This window comes from Hippocampus comes, unplaced genomic scaffold (genome assembly GCF_001891065.2).
Source record: "Hippocampus comes isolate QL1 unplaced genomic scaffold, H_comes_QL1_v1.1 scaffold41, whole genome shotgun sequence".
Classification (NCBI taxonomy): Eukaryota; Metazoa; Chordata; class Actinopteri; order Syngnathiformes; family Syngnathidae; genus Hippocampus; species Hippocampus comes.
In genome coordinates this window covers 3272612-3287963 of record NW_017805153.1, presented here as the reverse complement: position 1 = coordinate 3287963, position 15352 = coordinate 3272612, and the positions used below count along the sequence as shown (strand labels likewise).

General features: G+C 42.2%; 1 protein-coding gene across 2 annotated transcripts in view; it reads left to right on the top strand.

Annotated features, from left to right (window-relative positions):
• Positions 1 to 15352, top strand: part of emilin3b (elastin microfibril interfacer 3b) — a 38292-nt gene that overhangs the window by 2458 nt on the left and 20482 nt on the right. The window contains exons 1-2 of one of the 2 annotated variants that reach the window (XM_019868422.1): positions 10703 to 10761; positions 12843 to 13053. The gene's annotated coding sequence lies outside the window, so the exon portion shown is untranslated. Of the gene's footprint in view, positions 1 to 10702; positions 10762 to 12842; positions 13054 to 15352 lie in introns of those variants that run through there. The other variant, XM_019868421.1, reaches the window with a different exon arrangement.

Here is a 15352-nt window from a genome sequence, read left to right as displayed (position 1 = left end):
ATATATATATGTAAAACACTATTAAATTATGGAAGTGACGCAAGAGTAGACGGTGTGGCACCAGAGCTCCGCGGAATACAGATAGTCGATAGTCCGGATCAATTGACAGTTCTACATTATCCATCCATCCACCCTGAACTGGTTGCCAGCCAATCGCAGATTTCTATATTAATATTTCAATTTGTTTTTCTTATTCTGCTACGTGTTGTGCTCAAGTCTATCCATCCATCCCTTTTCTGATCTGTTATATCCTCACAAGGGTCATGGGGCATGCTGGAGCCTATCCCAGCTGTCTTCGGGCAGTAGGCGAGGTACACCCTGGACTGGTTGCCAGCCAACCGCAGGGCACACACACCGATGAACCATCCGTGCTCACACTCACACCTCGGGACAAATTAGAGTGTTCCATTAACCTGTCATGCATGTTTTTGGAATGTGGGAGGAAACCAAGCTACCCGGAGAAACCCACGCAGCACATACAAACTCCACACAGGAAGGCCAGAGCCGGAATCGAACCCTGCACCTCTGCACTGTGAGACCGATGTGCGAAGCAGTCATTCACCGTGCCGCCATGTGGTCAAGTAGTTCACGTAATTGTTCTGACATTTTTTTCTGTGTCATTGTCAGAATTACATTTTGTCGACTGAACCTTTTTGTGCCTTGAGTTGATAGGCAAATGCTTGTTTGTTGAACAGATACAAGACTGAATGCGGCTCTGCTCCTGCCAAACTGTGTTGCAGGTCATGTTTATTTCTTTACAATTTTGCTGTATCAAGTTGTTCATGTCGTTATTTTTCATTTGTTTGATTGTGTTAGTGGCGCAAACGCGCATTTCACCGCGGCCACCATTCATTGGTATTACGCAGTCACGTCTCTGCTCCGTGCGGTGTGTTCAACGACACTTCACAAATGGGACCGGATGTGTTCTTTTTTTCTTTTACTGTAAATAATTGTACAAAAAAAAGGGGATTCTGATCAGTTTTACCAGATTGCTTTAGTTAAAAACATTCGACAATCACACGTATAGTTTGTTTTCTTCAGAACAGAAACAGTATTTTTTCGTAGTCAAGAGCTACGAGGAACGCAGAGTGATATGAGACTGAGTGCAGCTCTGTTCCTGCCATATTGTGTTACAGTGCTACAATAAAAAGAACATCTGTAATCCACCTGCGCGTCAGTGATATTTTGAAGCGACAGCAACGTGGAGCTGCAAACTGCCACACCCCGTAGTGGCCCGTCACATATGTACTACAAATTTAAGATTTACTCAACAAACCAAACTGTTTATAATTTCACCAAATAAAAAAGCAAAGGGCAAAAAAAGGAAACAACAACAACCAAAGAGAAACCAAACAAATGACACAACTACGAGTTTAAATTCTCAGTTTAAAGTTTATCAACTTTGACTGGAGAGCTTCTTTTGGAGCGTGGGAGAGATCTTATCTAAACAGCAGCGACCAATTGCAACAAAGAGCACACAAATTATCAGAAGTTTCTCATCTTCCAATCGGGACAAGAAACACATAATAGTGTGTACCCGCCACGCTGCAGCCAAACAGACTCAAACGGGGATCAGCCCATTCCACCAACTCAAGCAGCTTTCCTTCCACTGACCTCTTCGGAACCAACACTACGCTTTGCACAGGTAATGTGCATGAGCGCATAGAACACGCTAAGCGGAGACTGTAGAGATGCGTTCAATGTCAAGGGAAGCCATAATGCCCCAACTAAAAACTTATTTAAAGAAATATAGTAATTTTAATAACAATAATAATAAATATATATATATTTGCACATTCATTAATATAACAAGTAGTAGTTGTTAGAGTGCAGCAGTGGGTTAGGGGCAGTGTACGTGTTTTCGTGTGTGTGTGTGTGTGTGTGTGTGTGTGTGTGTGTGTGTGTGTGTGTGTGTGGCGCGTGTGCCTAAGATAACTTTTTTCTTTGTAGAGCAATTTGCTAATCAAGGACTTCATTTGAGGAGCAACTGACAGTGTGTAAAATGCTCTTGCCTCAGAGAGACCACACTCGCGCATGTCTACCACTAATTAGTGCGTTTCCCTTTTTATGCAATGAACATATTTCATTTTTTTATGTGCATCGAAGCAAACTTTTTTTTTGTGTCAAAACTTTTTCAGTGGGGCAATTTCAAACAAATCTACATTTCAAATTAAACTTATCATTTATTGTATTAAAAAAAAAACCAAAAAGGCATCAAATGAACATTAAAAAGCTTTAAAAGCTCTTGTGCAACTTCACTTGTGCAGCTTGCATTTTAGTATGCAACATAATCCAGTCATTTCATGAGCAAAGAGCAGCAACCTAGTAATGAGACAAAATATTCAGGAGTATAAATTTTGGAAGTGTGAAAGGCCCTAAAATGAAGAACCCTTGAGAGGAACCAGTTGAAATGCTAAATTATATTATATGTTGATTCATTGGTTCTCATCAATTTTCAGTTGAAGTGCTCATTCCGCTGTTACATAAAAGTAGCGTCGCCTTCCTATTTCGTCATCCTTGTGCCTCCCGCTCTCTGTACAAGACCACCCACTCTTAATCCAAATGTTACATTAGTGTCAGAGTTGGCGTAACTTTATACGAGTCTTGACTTTTTTTTGTGGCATCTGAGTGAATTTCCACTTCTGTGATAAGTCTCCAAAGAAAATTTGTTGATGGAGAAAGCAAAGAACATTTGTTGATGGAGAAAGCCCGCAGCGTATCATTCAAAACAGAAAAAACCGACACAATAACTCATATCTGCTGTGCATGATGCTCGCCCCATCCCTTCGCCCATCTTCATATGTGCAGCCCGGCCCCGTTTTTGCCCCTGGAGCGCTTGGACAATGCAGCCCAGATGAGCCCGGCTTCCCTTGATGTCCTGCTGCACATTGCTCACAGGAAATTGGGGACTAAAAGACAGATCTTAAAACCGTGTGACACAATTTCAGCATTTGAATTTGGACGTTCATATTTATTCTGTATACGCTCAGTCTGTAACTGTGACTGTTTCCAATTTTAGAGGAAAAAGCGGATCATTTTACACTTCGGGGATGAGGAGTCTGAAATAATTTGTGGAAAATAAACACAGTCGGCATTTTTCTCCTGTGAATTCTGGGAAAGTCATAAATGTCGCCTTCACCTCATGGTGTTTTAAAAGCTATGAAATAACATGGTGAAAATGACTTTCATGTCCTTTTTGGGAGGGCAAAGTGTTTTACTCTCTGGCCATCAAGGTTATTGAACAGAGCAGCACCAACGCATTTAATGTAAGCAGTAAATACTTTGTGGGGTTATTTGGTGGCTAAAGCATTCAAGTGAGTTCAAGACAGCCTGAAGAAAGATTTGTGCAGGACGTTTTCTCTGTTGACGTGACTGAAGTTGGCAAGAACTGAAATTCCATCACAAGATGATTTACCACTGATGCTCTTCACCGTGACATGTTGCAATAGAATCCTCCAAGTGGAAACTCAAAAGGGAGCCTCATTTCGTACACGTTTTCTTAACTCTGCCTACTTTTTCTGCATTAAATGGGAAATATTTAGTCTCATTTTGAGCTCTTTGCGACTACTACTTTGATTTGCGGGCTGTTCATATCCTGCAAACTGATCTCGACGTGGCTTAAATCACTTCGACTGTGTCAGAGGACTCCCTCTGCAATAACCTCTACTCTTGACTATTTTTTTGCTCAGCAACCTTTTGGGTTGGTTTTGATTGGGAATTGAAAATGAGATGTTAGACCGGACGTCGTGTTTATTTGTACCTCCAAAGAGATCAGTTCAAATGAAGTGTTTTTGCACGAGGACCGGTCATAATTGGCTGGGTGGTGTTGGCTTGGTATCGACTGACACGCGCGCCCAGAGACTTCTCAGTTTACCGAGGCTCGGGAAACCGGTTGGCACCAGGCATTGATGCTGCGGAAACCTTATTGTGTATGATGACTTATGGCTGTTATATCGGTCCACGTTTGAACATTTGAGAAAGTGGTGACACCAGCGACCGCGGCTGTTAACAGACTGTGGAATCAGCTCGGACTGGGAGGCGAGTTGCTTCATGGTGTTGACCTACAATTAAATTCTTTCTTGATGGTAGAGTGATCCAAAAACAAGCACTGGCGTATGAGGCACTAGGGAGAAAAATGTCCGGTAATCGAGGCATTTGCAGTATCTCGCATGCTTTTAGTAGCGTGACCTGTGCTTCGGTTGGCCTTGTGAAGCACCAACGACCTCCCAGTGTGTGTGGGAAAAACGTAGGATGTCATTTTCACAAATAAGGACGTACACATACCTCCACAGGCAGCGCACAAATGATTGGCCTGTTTCCTTTGTATGCAGCAGGAAAGAAAACAAACACAAGCACACAAGGCTGCTATTGTGCTTTACGTTAAGGACAACTTAGTGAGATAATATTTGATTGATTTATGTTCTTTTTTTTTTTTGTGTGTGTGATAAATTCCACTGAAATCACATTGGACACTTGTCTTAACGCTATTTTGAAAGGGGAGGGTTGGGGGAGGGGGGGTTATGGTTCAGTCTGGCGTGAACATCCCGAGAAATTGATGCAATTGCCAAGTCTTTCTCCACCCTGCACATCAAGCCATGTGAAAAACCCTTAAACCCGCTGACCCCGAGCAGGCCAAATTCTGAGGAACCCCCTTTCAAGTCTATCCAAATAACAATAATCCTTCATCATGTGTGTCGTTTTTGTGGTGCTGGAAATGTTCCAGGGAAAATGAAGTAAAGGTGTCGACCACTTCTTTCACACATGGAGGCACTTATGTCAGTTCACACACTACTCTGTGCGCCGTCACGAGACACGGCTCTCTGCAGCATGTAGCACAGATCCGGCATTGAGGACTTATCGTTTTCCATCTATAGACGATTATACTGAAAAGAATATCAACAATGGAACCTTGGTTTTTGTATGCCCCAGCTTTCATTAGAATGAGTTTTTGATTTCAGTCAGTCTCCTTTCTTGAAACAGAAATGACGCTCTCAAACTAAAATGGACAAATCCCTAAACCGCCTTGCGATTGTTCACAGCCGAACGCGATTTCGCACTGATTTCATCCAATTGCAAACGTCTTAGTCAAGTACGCATAGCCGACAGTTAGTACAATGAGCACATTTTCCAAATAAATAGTTCTTGTTGATCTTAACTCAGTTGATTCTCAGTCCACACTGTAATAACCTGTCAGAACCTCTCTGCCCTCTTTGCTGTTTCTCTGAGCCATCCAGAGTCGTCTGTACCGCTAAAAGTCATGTTCAAAGTACATACGTTCATTTCATTAGTCATTTAGATTTATTTCCCATTGTTTTTTGTGAAGTTAAATCGTGGTTATTCTCTATAAAATGAAATTGTTATTAATATTTATGGGTGTCTGGAACACAACATTATTCCCAAAAGGAAATATTGCATTTTTTGGGTGGGGGCATTTTGTTTTTTGTCTCTAGATAGATAGATAGATAGATAGATAGATAGATAGATAGATAGATAGATAGATAGATAGATTATAATTAAGTCAAAGGGAGCAAACTATGTTTCACCGCAGCAAAGTGTTTCTATCACAGGGCCTCGACGGGGCAAGTCATAGAGCGAGTTTGAAAATGCACTTTGTGGTTTGTTTTGTCTTCAGAATTGTTGCCTGACATGGAAAAAAGATTACTGGCTGATTGTTTCGACCTCTGCATCTCCGTAAATGTGTGACTCGAAGAGGCACTTCTGTGTTTTTCCTCGCCGTGAGGTTGCGGTCTGTCGCCCGTAGTTCTTCATCTCACAGCTCCGTGCGGTTGCGCTCTCTTCTCCTGTTGCTCCCTGCAACGTTTCAAACCGATTGGCTGTCAAAAGCTTTGCGCTTGCTTACTGAACAATTACACTGAGGGACTTGACACGTCATTGCAGTGGCCGGCAAGTCTTATTTCGCTTGAATGTGCTGCTGCAGCAGTTCAACGTTTCCGTACATGCTTCATGAAGCAGCAACATAACAGAAATGTGAAAGGAGTCACTGACATACCGTATTTTCACAACTATAAGGCGCCATTAAAAGTCTTAAATTTTCTCCAAAATGGACAGTCACAGGACGCCTTATAATGCGGTGCGTGTTATGTATGCGCCGAGTTCCAAAGCCTTGACTAAGTGCACCTCTGGCCTACACGCTGTTTATATAGAGAAAAGGTGGACGTGAGTGACGACAGGCATGCGGAAGTCGGCCAATGAGTGAAGGGTGGGCGTGTAAGAGGACGCTAAAGGCACACTCCTAGCAGGTACCAGTCGCTTGAGTACATAGTAAAATGGATAAATAAAATACAACCGAACTCAGTTTTGCTTCCGTTGCCTTTTTAAAAACTTGTTTTTAGCGTGTGTCCGTATGTCTTAGCTGCTACCGTATGCTTTAAGCTAACATACCTGGTATGTTTTAGCGTGAATGCATGCTCCCGAATGCTTCACGCTAACGTGTTTTTAGCGTGCGTGCATGCATGCCGTGTGTTTAAGCTGGCGTATGTTTTACCATGCCTGGCTGCGCCCAATAATACAGTGCGTTTTGTGTATGTGTCAAATACAGAAATAGCACCCGTTACTGAGACTGCGCCCAACAATACGGTGCGCCGAATGGTCGTGAAAATACGGGTACTTGGTTCATAATCACCATTCATGCAGGACGTTGTGGGCAGCTGGCATTTAGGCATTTGCATCAGTTTGAATCACTCGTAGGCATGGTTGGCTTTGACAACCAATCAGAGGAGGAAAACTGAGGGCCAGCTCCATTAGCCTTGAAATCCAGACTCATTGCTGCACTAGCAATTGTGTTTGGTCGCAGTCTCATCAAGCGCGTTTCTGACACAGGGCAAACCTGAGCGAACAGACAGAGAACAGACTTTGCCGCACAGCAGTGATGTTGCGCACAAAGGATAAGTCACAGCAAATAAACGAATGTGAGTGGACGCCTCGTTTTGAACGGGGGCCCAGTTGCGGTTGCGGGCAGGTTTTCCAGGCCTACTTTGTAATTGCCAGGCTACAGCTCGCTTGCCACGGTTGGACCTGTGAGGAGAAATTTGAAATTTTACTGGTTGAAGAAACTGTCCCATTACTAAGAGTTGAAGTAAAATTGGTTTGTACGACTGATTCTGAAGGCCGTGGGCAGATTGGCTTTGTAGGGCGACACATTGATGCTGAAATCTGACTGGACGGACAGCCTAACTTTCACATCCAGGTTTCGGAAGCATTACAACCACAAGAAACACAAAAGAATTTGGGGAATAAATGAAGATAATTTCATGAAAGAAATATGGGAATTCAGTTTCTAAAACTGCCCAAAAGTGTAAGCCTGCTAACACAGTACAGTTGCAGTTTTAGAATGCATTTGAAGCACGTGCTCTCACACACACGTGCACCTGTTTTCCTTTGCCTGGAAGTGAGTGCGTTTGCACATATGCCTGCGTTTGTACTTGCATATGCATGCCCATCCCTGTGATGGGCAAACCTGCAGTATGATGTCAGTGCCAGAGAACGTTGCGCCTCTGGCCAGTAAACCTGCCTTGAATTGATTGGCAACTGGAAACACATTTGCAGAGGAAACAAGGCCTCACTGCAAGTTCATCTGAGCACACCTTGTATTTTCTGCATGCTGCTGCCTACCACATTTGTGGCATTAACAATAAAACACCACGTGAGTAATTCAACCAAGTGTTTGTCTGCATTCCATTGTGCAGATGCCCAGAAGTCACGCGGGTGCATTTTGGTGCCCCTTCAAATCTCAACACCAGGTTCAGAAGTTGGAAAAGTTGCTGGGGAGAGCAAATATTGCGCTTCTGTGTTTCACGAGGTAAGATGATGAAGTGACGAATTACAAGCAGTAATATGGCCTATTTTTTTGTGGGGGGGGGGGGCTTTGAATTGACGCAGCAAATTTAAGATACGAGCACTGCATGGTGGCAGTGAACTCAATTCAAACTCACTTCACAATAATCAACAGTTTGGCAAATATTGAACAATTTATCACAAAAGACATGATGTAATTAAACTTGAAGTTTACTGAAAAACTCAACAAAAACAAAATTACACCTTGTGTGTTTGAAACAACCACATACTGTAGTTTTGCCTGAGAAAATGTCTTAAATACAAATCTTAGTGACAACAAACAATTAAAAACAGCACTTGAACCTGAGTTCAAAGAATTTTGAAAAATCGGACAATGGATTGCGGAGAAAGTTTTTTTGTTGTTGTTGATTGTTCTGTCTGTTATGACACGTGGTTGGTGAAGATGAAAAACAGCACTTGAACCTGAGTTCAAAGAATTTTGTTGTTGTTGATCTGTCTGTTATGACACGTGGTTGGTGAAGATAAATATATGTCTGAATTTTTTTTTATCGAAAATAATAGGGGTTGAACAAAAAACTATTTGTATCGGAAAAAAAAAAAATTATTGCTGTAGGTGCATCGAATCATTCCACTCTAAAATATACCCAATCATCTTTGATTGGATGGATATATCTTCGAAGGAAATGGCACATATACAGAACCGACAGGTCAATTTAAATGTATGTAGATTGACAACAAACAAGTCATTGCATCATAACCCTCTCCAACTGAGCCGTGCCATATTGGATTGAATCATAATCTCACTGAGTCGATCCCAATAGAATCTGTCCACTTACAATCAAACCATCCTTGAATCATTTCACACCCACTCATCAAAAAACACATCAAATTGTCATTTGTGGAGAGATGCAATATATCAATCTATCTATGTATATTGTATACATAATTTATTATTATTTTTTTTCTCTCCAAATAATATCAATCTATCTATGTATATTGTATACATAATTTTTTTTTTTTTCTCTCCAAATAATTGACAGATACTTTCCCGTGGCACACCTAATCTTTGTTTGTGTCTGCATGACTATTTTACTGTGCGCTGGTGGCCAAGATGGGCACACCAGAAGGAATAGCACAATGAATTGGATTGCAACATTAAGTCATGACGCACTGTTCAATTCTTTAAATTCTATTCCATTGTGTTATAATGCTTTCATGAAGAACATCAGAGAGCGCGATTTTTCCTAAATAAAAAACACAAACACAAAAAGTGTTTTTTTTTGGGGGGGGGGAGGGGTTCTGGAGCAGATTCATGGGATTAATGGCATTTGTATTCCTTTCATTGCGGGAGGATGATTTTAGATATGAGTGTTTTGAGTTAGAAGCGCGGTCACGGAACGAATGAAACTCATATTTCAAGGCACCACTGTACAGTATTAAAAAAGAAAATCAAGTAAAAGTGTAGTTTGTGTGTGTGTTGAGGGTGCTGTTGCTGGTGGTTTTGCTGAGATGTAAAGCAGATGTGGAGTGGATGCAGACTATTGTAGCCACTTGAGGAGAGCGATGCCTGTGTGTGCACGCTGAGCGCCAGCATTGATTACAGCGCCAATGTAATTTCGTGTTGCACCAACCACATTTGGCAAAGCGTGAATAAGTAGGAATGAGCTCATGCTTCATATGACCCCTAAATCATATAGCCCGAATAAAGCGGCTGCTGTTAGAGGATTCAGAGTTTGGAGGAATGTCTTAGTTAGATCAACTCTCTTAATACATGCTGACTGTTTAACGTTTTAAACCTCCGTGTATTGGATTTCCGTTGATATACAGATTAACCTGCAGGAATGATGATGAAGTCAGTTCAGTACCATGTTTCTCACAAAGGCCACTATTGTTACAGGTCTAAAAATCAAATGTGATTCAATAACAAGACAGCCTGCCCCTTAATGAGTTGATGACTCGTTTTTATTTTTTGCAGGACTTCTGTATTTGCAACTTTAATTAACCTGTAAATTGTGCCTTGGATAGCGTATGCGGTGTTCTAGTGTGTGTGTGTGTGTGTGTGTGTGTGTGTGTGTGTGTGTGTGTGTGTGTGTGTGTGAGAGAGTGTGTGTGTGAGAGAGTGTGTGTGTGTGTATGCGTGCGTGTGCGCATGATTGTATATATTTTAATTTATTACATTCATTCATTATTCAAGCCGCTTATCCTCTCAAGGGTCCCGGGCATGTTGGAGCCTATTCCAGCTGTCTTCGGGCAGTCTTTGGTTGCTAGCCAATCGCAGGGCACACATAGACAAACATCCATTCACACTCACAATCACACTTTGGGACAATTTAGCATGCATGTTTTGGGGAATGTGGGAGGATACCGGAGTACCCGGAGAAAACCCACGCAGGCCCGCGGAGAACATGCAAACACCACACAGGAAAGCCGAAGCCCAGAATGGCATCCTGGACCTCTGTACTGTGAGGCGGACATGATACCTAGTCGCCCACTTTGCCACCCTATTTTAATGTAGTTATAGTTTAATGAATGAAGTATTTATCTGTTGACAGTATCTGTCGAGTTAAAACCAAACCTTATGGTGTCAAGTTTGTCATTCTACTCTACATTAGGCCCAGTTGAACTTTAAATGTCTATCCATCCATCCAACAAACTAGCTACCTAGCAAAAGAGCAAGCTATCTATCTACATTTACTATGTCAAAATTCGTAGACTACTTTCGCCAAAGGCCACATGACATAAAGCCCCGACTGCACGTCTGTGTCCAAATTCACATGACCTTTGAACCTTGGTTTCTATGGATACGGGCCCTGAGCGAAGTCTGCCTTGGAGCAAACTTTCAAAGCTTACATTGTTCTGCTCTTCTTTTACGCTGCTCCGCGCCGCTCAGATCACATTGGCACCATCTTGCGGTGTTACAGAAGAGGGCCAAGTGAGAGTTACAAGGTCTGTCCAAATTCTCCACAGTTTATGCGATCCACGGAGGCTACATAAAGAAGATCCTTTGAAGGATCCAGCCTGTTGTTGACATCTGGGCTCTGGCTGGGTTACTCAATGACATACACACTTCAAAATATGACTCTGTTTCAACGTTATTTGTTATTGAAAGTTTTTTTCAATGATAAATCAACAAGATGCTTTGTTGCAAGCCTCAAGAACAGTGACAGTGTTGATTCCATCTCATTTAATTGAATTTTTGTACTTGAATCATGGTTTCAATGTAAACCTGTTGCACATAAAAAGCGTATTTTAATCAAAGTTTAAAAAGTAGTTCCAGCGCACCTGCGACCCTCGTGAGGATAAACGGATTAGATAATGGATGGATGGATGGATGGATGGATGGATGGATATTTTGTTTTTCCACATACTACTAGTGGTACTTATACCACACTTTCCTTTGAGAATCACTGGCTAAAAGTCCCCATCTTAAATGACATCTTCAGTCTTCTTTGTCACCGGATGACAACAAATGTTCTCATGTCCAGAAGGTTTATGGATTGTTTCCGTGTGACACTTGAACAGCAACGGTTGCCATGCCCTCGCAGCCAAGATGCTGCTGAGGCCACGAGAACTGAGTGAGGCGCCTCACTGTCTCAAAACACACACGACCTTCTCTTTGTTGTCCGCTAACCTGCGTACGCTCCTGTTTGAAGAGCAGTAGACACAGTAAACACTGGCACATACCTGATAACAACATGGAGATATCCTGGAGAACGTGTGCGGACCAAGACAGATGAAGTGGTCATTAGCGTGTGTGTGTGTGTGTGTGTGTGTGTGTGTGTGTGTGTGTGTGTGTGTGTGTGCGCGCGCACTCTTGAATGCCGTTCCATTCCCACACCTACATCTTTATGAGTTCATATCCTCCTGGTTCCATTGTGAAAACGAGTAGCTGTTTCCATGACAGGAAGAAACTTTTGACCTTTGTGAGAATCCCATGGTTCACTCTGATTTTATTTCTCCCTGTGAAAATGGCTCAGGCCAAAGCTGCTCTTGTTTCTGTGACAGCCTGGAGTAACAGCCTTCCATTACACGTCCGTATCTCTCACCACCAATGATGTCTTGTGATCCCCGATTGGTGTGCCAATTGTAGAGTCGGCGATGTTGGTATTGTCTATCTTGAAATGCCTGACATTGCTGCCAATTCCATTTTAACAAGTCAATTTGACAGTCGAATTGCCAGACGGTTGCACCATCTTGGAATTAACACACCGACAAGTTACTGTACACGGAGGACCCCATGTTAAAAATGAGGATGTTTTTGCAGTTCAGTTCCAACAACAGCATGATGTGGAAGAATCCCACAGATGACTCTGTGAACAATGAAGGGTCACCGAAGGGTTAGGTCAATCATTTATGTCATTTGCACACACTTTAAAGAGAAATGACACACTTCGGCTGCAGTGAGCCATTTGTTTCATGTGATGGCTGCATTTTAGGAATCTGAAAGTGCTCATATGTATGTGTGTGGTCTATAGTATCATATCCCACTTTATGCATATGTATGGCAACATATTAAGAACATACCTTTTTTTCAATGTTAAGTGACTAGCTGCCATACTGAATAAGTTAACACACACATTTGAATGTTTTCCTTCCAATCTGGACATCACATTTCAACCTGACACTTATTTCCTTAGACAGTCATACCTCGGTTTTCGACCATAATCCGTTCCAGAAGGCTGTTCGAAAAGCGATTTGTTTGAAATCTGAAACTATTTTATTAGGCCATGATTAGGGGCTAATACACTATCCAGAAATAACAAAACAACAGTCAGATTTGCGGAAATCACAACAAACACATCTGCTCACAATGAATGTTACACGAAGAATCACTTCCTTGTGTAAGGAAGCCGAGAGGAGTCGAGTGGCGTATTCAGGTTTGCTCAGTTTGGTCGTTTTCGGTCGTAATCTGAAGCAAATTGGATTTGGTCGATAACAGAGACGTTCGAAAACCGAGGTTAGACTGTAAAATTGTCTTTGAGAAAAGACAATTTCAAATGATTTCTTCTCTGCTGTTTCTGTGACAGCTTCTGGAACGTCAGGATGAATCTTCAGGAGGAAGCGAAACACCTCAGAAGCTCCACAAATCCTCTCCTGAAGCTCATGCGGCATAATCCGAGGAAATGAACAGCATCAGAGTCAACGGAATCCCCACGCTGTGGAGGGAGATGAAAGGAAGTGAAGTTTCCCAAATGCTTTGAAGAATATTTTTTCAGGAATCATCGCCTCAATGACATGGTGTGTTTTGCTTTTTTAAGTCAATTTATTGAATGCTTTGGCAAACTTTCCCACTTGTGCGTTGTGCCTTTTTGATGCTGTGTTTTCCTTTCCCACTGACCTGAAAATGGTGGGTAAATAGAGTAGGTTAAATGGAGCACAGCCCACAGTCAGGTGCGAAAGACCCGCTCAACCAACTGTGCAAACAAATAGGCAATTTCAACAACACCTGCTTCTGACCCTCTTGGGTTTTCTTTTCTATTTCTGTTTTAAGTCAGGCTTGAATTTACTCAAAAAGTAGTGAATGTTTCACTTGTTTCTGTGGCTTTTTCGGAAGAATGACATGCTGTAGCAAGCAATATGCATTTTGTGTGATGGAATAAGCTGAAGCAAAAGGTAGCAGTGTGTATTTTTGAGCAAAGTCAGAAAAATACGCCAACTAGAAAGCAGACCCCAAAATTAAAAAGAAAGGCAAAAAGTGTGTGTCAGAACACATAAAAGACTGAACCTTTGTTAAACTTTGTGAACTCAGTCATAAAAATCTTTACCTGCTGAATATTTTGTTAGAATTTTGATGGTAAAATATTTTTTATTTTTCAAACTGAATCTTCTTTAGTTTCATCTCCAGTTACTCAGCTATTCATATTTCAAATGATGGCACATTTTTAGAACACCCTGCAAAATACTTTTGCAACAGTCTACCCCAAACTGTATTTTTATAATGTGGACAGTGTGTCTCTACTTCCTGCCACTGTGCACAAATGAAGCCAGATATCCTGGCAAAAGCTCGCGCCATAATGAGGCAGTGACGTCAATTGGAAACAGAGACTTTACAGTCGTGATTGAGGAACTCAGCCGTGGAATCAAGCTCCTCCATGGGCCAGTGAGCTTTGGTGAAGGTACACTTAACCAGTCACTCTTGGATTCAAAGCGAAACTCAGGACAGATCTGTTTAAAATTTACAAGCTGCATTTGGGATGAAGCATAACAACGGCACTGATTAAAGATTATGATCGTTGCATCTTGGTCAAAATGTTCCCGATTGATAGTCATCTTTCAACACAGTGTGTGTGACAAACTGAGCTGTTACAAAATCTGCTTTTAGTTTGAAACAGTTGCCATGTCTTGATAGTTCCACGGGAAGAGAAACTCAAATTATTTGCTGACTGTCGTATTTGAAGCCTGCGCAAGACAAGAAAAAAACGGGAATTTCAAAAAACAAGCAGTTGCCTCAATTCAACCTTTGTGGTTTACCATGACCTGAATTAGGCCTTCTGCTGTTGGTGTGAGCAGTCAGTAGCCACTACAACTTCTCCCTATGTCGACAGAGTCGCCTCTTTTGGGAATTCTTGGAGTACCATGGCTTGGTAGATGAAGGATGAGCAAAACACGCTTTTGAAGAGCTGCTAGAAGAAGCAGTACTTCCAACACAATAATGAGCGTGCCGCTTATCAATCTTCGACAAGATCTAGGTAACATTAACATATTCCCATAACACTGCCGTGAACGTTTGCAGTGTCTACAATTGTGGAAATAAATACTTTAGACATGCTACCGAGGCAGATGATATGACTAACTAGTGACGTTTGAGTTTAGAGGCTTTATAAGATCACACCAACAATAATAATAACTTAGAACTGACTTGGGAGCGCCGCCCGTTTATTGCATTTCCCCAGCACCCAGACAGTACAATCCTTTCACTTCGTCACCTCCCTCTGTCGTCACCACAAACTAGGCATAACAAACAGAGACCAGAATACCTGAACCACTCTGAAGTGGTTTGTGCGCCAATCCAGTTGAAGACCTCCCGCAGTGCAGAGAGGTGTTCCTTGAAAGGCTTACCGTAAAGGAGAACATTGTCCAAGTAGACAATGCAGACATACCATGGGATCCCTTTCAGCACCGTCTCCATGACCCTCTGGATCAGACCTGGGCAAATTACGGCTCGCGGGCCGGATCCGGCCCGTTGGTCTTTTTAATCCGGCCCGCCGAATGTTGGTACAGTACACAATTAAGGTTCGATGTAAATGATTGCATTCATTTCATTTGGACTTGTAATGACAGGCATTTCAACGCCAGGTGGCGGGGTTACTTGAAGTTGCAGAGCACAGGGAGGGAGAGGAAGACAATACGGAAGCCCGCGGTAGCGCTAACTCAAGTAACTCCGCTCGATACGACGGAATAAGTGTGTCCGCGCCGCTATTTTCAATCATTGGATTCAAAACGACGACATGCAAGTGACTCTTTATTGCAGTGAGTTTTACTGGAATTGCGAACATTTTTACATCCTGTAGATCATGGCATCTAAAGGAACAGGAAC